We start from the raw sequence: 8,817 nt of genomic DNA on the forward strand, positions 1-8,817 counted from the left end.
CCAGACGACGGATCTGCCAGTTACCTTAGCCTGGGCCAGGGTTGGGGGGGGGCGGGGGGGTGGTGGGCGGTGAACCTGGACTACATTTCAGGAAAAACAGACTGATTTGTTCAGGTGTGAGCAGTGGTTTCTTCACTGCCAAAGCATTCCAGTTCAACAAGATGTTCCAGGAAAACATAATTTTGGAACCAGTCGGTTGAGCTCTAGGTAGGAGAGGCTGTGTAATTACTCTCAGGTGGTCAGAGCAGAAACAGGGAGAGCAGGGTCTGAGGCTCACAGCAACCGAAGATGGCCAGGAGCAGGTGGGCGGGCTCAGAGCCCTCCTGAAAGAGAAGGTACAGACAATAAGGGAAGGAACCTAGCCAGGTGTCCTTGGCGACAGAAGTTACTGGAAAGGGCCAGAACCAAGTCACCGGCAGAGGCTGAAGAAGGCACCTACGCCCTTAGGTGGATGGAGGGCATCGCAAGCCTGAATCGATTGGTCTCAGATTCCCTGAGATCTTATCAGAATCCCCCTCTGCTATTCTGCTGTCTGCATTCCTCCCTCTCCCCTGCCATGTCTTATTACTTTATCTCCCATTTGAAAAGGTTTCATTATTTAATAATCTGCAGCATTTCGACAAATGAATCTGGTCCACATTTTTGAGCTGTAAGACGAGCAGGTCCTGGAGCCGCTTTCTCCCTCATGCTGCTTCCCATAAACGTGAATAAGGCACTAAGTTCTGGGAGAGAGATACTGTAGAGAAAGAAAGAACACTGTGAGTTCTCTTGGTTTAGATAATTGGTTATTCTCTAAACACTCAGTTAAATTCCAAAAAATCTCACGGTGCTGCATGCTGTTAAAAATCAGTTCCCACAAGATGGGATCGGGAGGGAGACAAACCATAAGAGACTCTTACTGTCACAAAACAAACTGAGGGTGAAGGGGGGGTTGGGAGAGGGGGAGTGGGGTTATGGACATTGCGGAGGGTATGTGCTATGGTGAGTGCTGTGAAGTGTGTAAACCTGGCAATTCACAGACCTGTACCCCTGGGGCTAATAATACATTATATGTTTATTAAAAAACTAAAAAAAAAAAAAATCAGTTCCTTCCCAGCTGTGTAACTGCAGTGTTTTCTACTGTGAAGAAGGGTCAGGGACCCTTGAAGACTCTTAATTCAGTGCTCTGAGTTTAAAGACAAGAAATATACTCCCATGAGCCTCAGGACGAAACCCACTTTATGGAGGTGTGGGTTTACAAGTTTACGCACAGAGATAACGAGAAAACGGTTTGGGAGAAAGGCTGATCCTCAGACTGTCAAAGACTTTAAAATCTCTGGTTTGTGGCCAGGATTTCTCCTTTAGTCAAATCCTGAATAAGGTTTTGCAGGGATCAGAGTCAGGTCCAAATATTAAATATATCACTAATGATGATCAGTCTGTCTGAGCTGGTGTCTCCATGCACAAACTTGTTTGGCCCTTTGATGCCTATGAAAATCTTTTTAGTTCTAAGAACAGATTAAATTCACAACGGCTTTTCCCAACCCCCATATATCGCCAGACTGGCTCAACTGATTTTTTTTTCCCCCTCCACTATGAGGGCATAGGATAAATAATCATATGCATATTTGAAACACAAAGGGGAAAGTAATAATGCCTGAAGAATTTGAATAGGGCTCAGCCAGAGCCTGGAGCATTATTGCTTCGAGAAGCGGTGAGAAAATGTGATCGGTGCCATTCACCATAACACAGCAATTGGTCTGAGTAGTAGCACCAAGCATCATTCTCCTTATTCTCTCCTTTAAGACGGATTCACAGCACTTCTCATTTACCTTGCAGGAGCATTTTGAAGACTAAGAGAGCACAATGGAGCTCTAGAGTGAGAAGGGCTTTCCAGTGCAAGATTTCACTATTGCTACTGTTTTCATACCAAGATCTCATTGTTGCTATTTTCATATCAAGACTTTTCTTTTTTTTTTAACACAATGTAGGTTTATCCCACATCCTTCATCCAATGTGTAACTCCCAGAAAAGAAAGAATACATTCATTTAGTCTGCCTTAAAAAAAAAAATAGGAAAGGAAAAGAAAGGAAATTCAAATTAGATTGTAAAACAAGGTAAATATGTTCACCAATTCATACACTAGTTAAGATTCCATGTTAACAAGAGTGCAGTGAGAATGATATTGTCAGACATTGTTGGGGATGCTGTAAATTAGCTTCAGTCATTGGAGAAAGTTATTTGAAAATATACATCCCCAGTTCCCAACAAAATAACCTAACATATAAAAACTTTTAAATGCAAGATGTTCAACAAGGAAAAATATGTAGTAACAGAAAAGCTGAAGATAATTCTAATATCTTCTAATAGAGTCACTGAGCAAATCTGATTACAAACTAAGAATCCTGGGGGCACCCGGGTGGTTCAGTCGGTTAGGCATCCGTCTTTTGATTTCAGCTCAGGTCATGATCTGATGGTGGTGAGATTCAGTCCCGCTCTGGGTTCTGTGCCCCACGGGGAGTCTGCTTGAGATTCTCTCTCTCCCTCTCCCTCTGCCCCTCAGCCCCATTCTCTCTCCATCTCCTCAAACAAACAAACAAATAAACCTTAGAATCCTAATTATGCAATCAACATCATCCTTATTTTCCAGGAAGCCATGGAGAAGATACTTACAGTATAATACGAATCTCAAAAGCAGAACACAATTAAGAGAACCCAAAACGACACATACAGTCTTATTTTAACCGTGCTGAAAGATTAATAGGAATAAACACAAAACAGAATATGCAAAAGTGCTCATAACTGCTAGGTTGAGAAAGTGGGATACTTTGCCTTTTTGAAAGAAGTTTAACTCCCCCCTAAAAAGGGGGGTGGAGAGATTTTGAAAATCAGAAATAGGAAAGAAGTCATTGCCTCATCAGAAAAAAGCCAAAACCAGAAATAATGCATATTCGTGGCAGGCCCAGCTGCAAAACACACAGCTAACCTCAAGACTGTTAGTTTATTCAGGTAAAGTCACTGACCAATTCCGGCTGAAGCATCAGGCGCTGGTTTTAGTTACTGGACTTGAAAACTACCTCCAGGTTGTAGGGCAAGGAGAAAGGGGAAGCTCAGGCTTCTGAAGAGAGACTTGAAAAGTTAAATGTGTTTCGTCTGGGGAAAAAAAAGACCGAGCGGTGATCTCATGTCAGTGTTTGGATACCTGCCGCACATATCCCAGACCCAAGGATGTGACCTGTCCTCTCCACTCAGAAGCAACAGAAAGCTGCAAGAGGAAAGGGTTACATTAGAAAGATTTCCTCTCAGAGATAATTACATGTTTATTCCACTTTTAGTCCGAATGACAGGATTACAACCCCCTCCCCATCTGTAATCCAGGGAGAATAATGCTTGCCACATAACTTTTAATGGATATAACATCTGTACGATACTTTGAGCTCTTCAGATGAAAGATGCCATGTGAATGCAAAGAATTATCGCTATTATTTTCGTCTTCTGCCTTTCCTATTAGTATGAGTTTCCTTGTGACATTTACGGGACCCCTCCAGCCAGCCAGCTGCTCTGTAACATGTCATCCCGGGGATATTTTAAGTCCTTCACGTGGTTCTGATCGTACCCAGAACAAGAGCAGTTGAAATGTTAATTGTTTGTCTTGAAGGAAGTAGAAGTAGTCACAATACCCCTTCAGGGCTTAGGGGTCAACGTTTCTCCTAACACCCACTTGAAGGCTCCTGTCCAGGCATCGTAGCCGTGGCATGTTTGGTGGGTCTTGTCTTTCCATCCATTCCCTTTGAAAGACATCATCTGACGGCAGAGCCTTGGACAAATAGCCTCCTTCCCAGATCTCTTTTTTAAGACTTATTCGGATTCAGTGGACATCTATAAAATCCTACCATGGGTACCGGGTGGGCTGAGCTTCCACACATCCCATCCCATTTTGTTAAAGAACTTTCTTTTCTCCTATGAAGTAGCAGTCCATGCTACACTTGATCTTAGCCAAAAGGCCGAGAAGCGATGAAGTAGCAGTCCATGCTTACAATAAAAAGAAAAATCAGCAAAAAGCAGGAAAATTGGGAGAAGCAAAAATAAGCAAATAACCCAAAAGCCTATACTCAGGAAAACAATCACTGTGATGTGTTGGTGTACTTCTCAGGGTTTCTTTCCTCCTTGCGTGTGGGTGTGCACACATGTCTTTTGCCCCACAGGATGTTATTTTATGAGCATTTTCCCGCATCATGAAATCTATTCATAAACACAACCTGTCAGGATGGTATCATATTCCATCCCAGGGAGGAGCTGTAAGTGTTCGTGCTTTGCCTCGCCTAGTTTTTATAATGTCTACAATTCAAATGAATTTGTGGATTGTGTGTTTAAGACCTTCCTAGTGGATCTTTCACAACATCTGTGGTCTTCGAAATAACCCAGCGAGATGAAAAGAGCTGCTCGTGTTCTCATTGGTTATGGAGAAGGATAGCCCCACAGGGGTGTGGTCTCTCAGCGTTGGGTTCTGTTAGTTCACATTTCATTTTATAGGTAAAACTAACGAAGCTCAAGAGGACAAATCACTGGTGTAAGGAAGCAGGAAGCTAGAGCCCAAACAAGACAAGCTGACCCAGCTCTTGGTCCCCATGCTTTACTTCTCTGTAGCACATTCACTTTTTTTTTTTTTCATCTGACAGAGAGAAAAGGACAACAAGCAGGGGGGAGCAGCAGAGGTAGCAGCAGAGGGAGTGGGAGAAGCAGGCTCCTTGCTGTTTAGGGAGTCCAATGTGGGGCTTGATCTCTGAACCTTGGTATTGTGACCTGAGCGGAAGATAGATGCTTAACCGACTGTGCCACCCAGGTGCACAGCATGCTCACTCTTTAAGTATGGTGTTCCAGATGCACTTTACTCAGCGTCACGTGAGAATTACATAGAATGAAAGCCCTCCCCCTCCCCGCCCCGAGCCTGCCAATTTCTAACAACAACTAAGGCAGGCGTGGGTTTCTAACCAAGTGGCTTTACTTACAGAACCATGCACCTCTATTACAAGAACCTACATTTCATTAGTCTCATTAGGCAAACTCTCAATTATAACTCACACAGGGATGTTCTCTCTGCCTCATCCCTGCCTCCCAGTTTCTGTCGCCGTAACTATAATATTGACAGATTTATATTTGTATAGTTTTAGACCAGTTTGGAAATCCTGCCCTAAAGAAGTGTCTGGGATATGTCTGAAAATGGATAGCTTAAGAATACAAGAAATATGAGATGTATTCAACAATCAAAAATATTCCAAATAGCTGTATTTTTACTTCACAAATCAAAGTGCTTTAGATCCTGGGTTCTGATGTAACAACTGGTAGGAAACTTTAGTGGGAGTTTCTATTCTAGTTCAATAAGACTATGTAAATAAAAACAATTGAAAGAATCCAAAGAAAAATAATTGCCAAAAAGAAAAAAGTAATGAGTTCATAAGGTAATTATAACCAAATTTGGATTCCATATTTGCAAAGAAAACCAACCTTCACACCTTATTTCCTTTTCCTTCCCAATGCTGAACTACATTGATTTGCATTCTTAATCCCATGAGCCTGGATGATTTGAAACTACCTTCCAGCTACCTTTCTGATTCAGAACTCACTCTACTCCAATCACTCCTGAGAGTCAAATATTAACTCATCTCCCACTTCCTAATCTCTTGCCTGCCAATCCATGTATCCTTCTAGTTGTCTTGAATTATTGCCCCCGAACACAAAATGGATCTTGTCACTGCCCCAGGTTCAAAGCCTCCAATGCTTCCTCATTTTATAAAGCCTAACAGCCAAATGTCACCTCTATAGGTTTCTCAGGCCAATCTGTCTAGACTCTTCTCCCAACAGATTCTTTCTCAAAACCCTGACCCCCCTAGCTCCCCATCTACATAAGCCCCACTTCCAAGTCTACAACATTTACAAGGAGAAAGAGAACTGAAGGAAGAGGACTACCATTCACAGAATATCTCCCATGCGCTGGAGTACCCAGTGGCCACCACGAGTCTCATTTCATACCACGGGACTTGAGGAGGATGGTCGAAACCATCCCTGTCAGGGTGATCCTGAAGCTCCTGGTGAAAAGCAGCTCAGTCCAGTGGCTACCAGTGCCAGTGGGAAGGACTGCCCTGGTAGGAGGAAGAAGCGCGTGACTGGCAGGCAGCCAGATGAGAACCCACACAGGAGCTGGTGGACTTGGAGCAGCAGAGCACACACCGTGCTCTTTCCCTGCTGGCACGTCCACTCTTTATCACAGCCAGGACTGAAAATCACTGTCCTCATTCTGTCTGCTCCCCATTGCTACTTTCCAACCACTACACAAAACCTTCTCTTTGAGGAGGATTAACCCATCTTCCTGTTCCATCCTCTGTACCTTTCTCCTGGTGGTCCCAGTGAACCACCCTTTGAGAACGACAAGAGCCAAGTTCAGCTTTCAGTCTTTTGTCTGCTGCCGACTATCACCATCATGACCTCAGCATCCACAAGGACAATCTAGCTGACCTGCTCTGCTCAAAGTTGTTTACTCCATGATTCCAACAATCTTTTGGCCACTCCCATGGCTGGCCCTAAGACGTCATCTTTGTCTGTAATTGCTTCACCCAGCATGCTTGCCTTCGAGCATGCCATTCCTGAACCATTCTTGACCTCATGGCTCTCGGTAAGTACACCAGCTTCTCAGCCCTCTCTTTCAACACATTGCTCCGCACATTCATGGAGACATACTTTCCTGTCCAGCTCAGACCCCATGGATCTTCAGTCAATCCTCTCCCCTCTGTAAGCAGGTGTTTATGCCTCCAACTTCAGAGAGAAGAAATAGACTTATATGGTTGTTGGACACATACTCCCTCATCCCCTGAACCCTTCCTAAAACTCTGGCTACATAACCAACATTTTCTCTTTCCCAGGTCAAAGGGAAATGTGATTCTACTCTCAAACAAGGCTATTTTCTCCCAGAAACTCCATTGGTTTTCTTTTCTCTCTCCTTTATGTTCAGTCTTTCCCTTTCAGTCTTTCAGCTGACTTCTCCCTTAAAGACTGTCAGTAGATTCAAGTGCCTTCCATTTTAAAAGTCACTTCTGCTTCCCCCTGGGTATTTTTGTAATCCTCTCTCCTTTTATTCCCAAGTATTTTCCCAGAAGGAATGGTCCAGATGGTAGTCTAGAGCCTCTCAACTTTAACTTATGGGCCTTTTATTCAAGTGAGGTGATGATTCAGGAGGTCTAGTTAGGCAGGAGAGTTTGAACTTCTGACAAGTTCACAGGTAAGGCCAGTGGAAAAGGTCTCTGGACAATCCACTTCTTCAACTCACATTTACTCTTCAATCCACTATAATCTGGCTTCCACACCACCACCTCCACACCCTGGCAAGATCACCAATCACTTCCAATTTGTAAATCTAATGAATATGTTTCAAACATTATGACCTCTTGGAGACATACCCGGTTTAGTATTTCCTTAGTGAAACTCCTCCCTTGACTTGGTACTTTTTTTCCTTCCCTAATCACCCCTTTTCAGGCAGTACAACTGGCTCCTCTTCTTAGTCTGCTTAGGCTGCCATAACAAAACACCACTGACATTAGACTTAAACAACAGAAATTTATTTCTCACAGTTCTGGAGGTTGGAACTCCCAGACTAAGGTCCAGTAGGATCAGTTTCTGGTGCGAGCTCTCTTCCTCACTTGCAAATGACTGATTTCTTGCTGTGTCCCCACATAGCCTTCCCTTGGTGCATGCACATAGAGAGGGTTCTCTCTATTCCTCTTTTTATAAGGTCATAAATACTATTGGATTGTAGTCCAGCCTTGTGACTTCATTTAACCTTACTTATCTCCTAAAAACCTCATTTCCCAAAACAGTCGTACTGGAGGTTAGTGCTTTACCATGTGAAATTGGTTTTAGGGACAATTCAGTCCCTTGTTCTATTTTTAAAAGGTCACATTGTCCAGAGTTCTGTCCTGCACCTTCTCTTTTCATTCCTCATGTCATTTCCAAATAGTCTCATTTACATTCGTGGCTCTAGCTACAAATTATGTGTAAGTGAGAGTTATATCTTTATTGCAATCCCAGTCGTGTGTATCTAAACTCCTTCTGGACACTTGCACCTCAATGACCTACAGAAATATGAGACACATTATAACCTGCTCCTTCTGTTGCTTTTTCATCTCCATAATCCATCAGTCATATCAGACAAGCTGGATCACCATCTCAGCAAGCCTACTTCTCCTGCCCACTCTCATCTCCCCTGCACTCAAGCCATTCAAACTCCTTCATACCACTCTGTTTTTAGACCCACATTTTGAGTCTGGCTAATTATATTCTCTTAGTGTTGCTCATCTGTTCTCTTTCCCTTGTATTTCTTGTAAACTCATGGTTAGATCCAGACTACATCAAGAACTGTGAAAGGTCTGAGATTTTATCCTTCTTGCAAACTAATAGGTCAGTCTGCTCAGTTCCCTGGATACTGGCAGAAGACACAAGAGTCCTGGGTCAGAGACAGAAGACAGTTATTACAACAACAACAGTACCCATAATATCAGCATCTGTGCTCCTTCTCGAGCCCCAGTTCCTGCAGAGCGACCCTAAGAAGAATTTTAGAAGCTCTTCAGGTGGTTCTAATGTGCTATCAGTCTTAAGGACCACTGCTTTAGAAGCTTGAATGGATTGAGTAAAATCTAACTGCCCTATTATTTAGTCTTATGTCCCCAGTACTTCACAGTGTGCCTGGCACAAACCCAATTCTCAATGAATAATAATCACTAACATTTACTGAATTTCTATCATATATTCTAACCAACTTACACACTTTTCCCACTTAATTCTCCCAAC

The 8,817-nt window shown here is 43.1% G+C and overlaps 1 pseudogene; it reads right to left on the reverse strand.

The window, feature by feature from the left end:
* Positions 1–3,825: 3,825 nt before the first annotated feature.
* On the reverse strand, positions 3,826–3,995 carry LOC123951187 (annotated as a pseudogene).
* Between the last annotated feature and the right edge of the window lie 4,822 nt (positions 3,996–8,817).

The sequence above is a fragment of the Meles meles genome, chromosome 9 (assembly GCF_922984935.1).
Source record: "Meles meles chromosome 9, mMelMel3.1 paternal haplotype, whole genome shotgun sequence".
Classification (NCBI taxonomy): Eukaryota; Metazoa; Chordata; class Mammalia; order Carnivora; family Mustelidae; genus Meles; species Meles meles.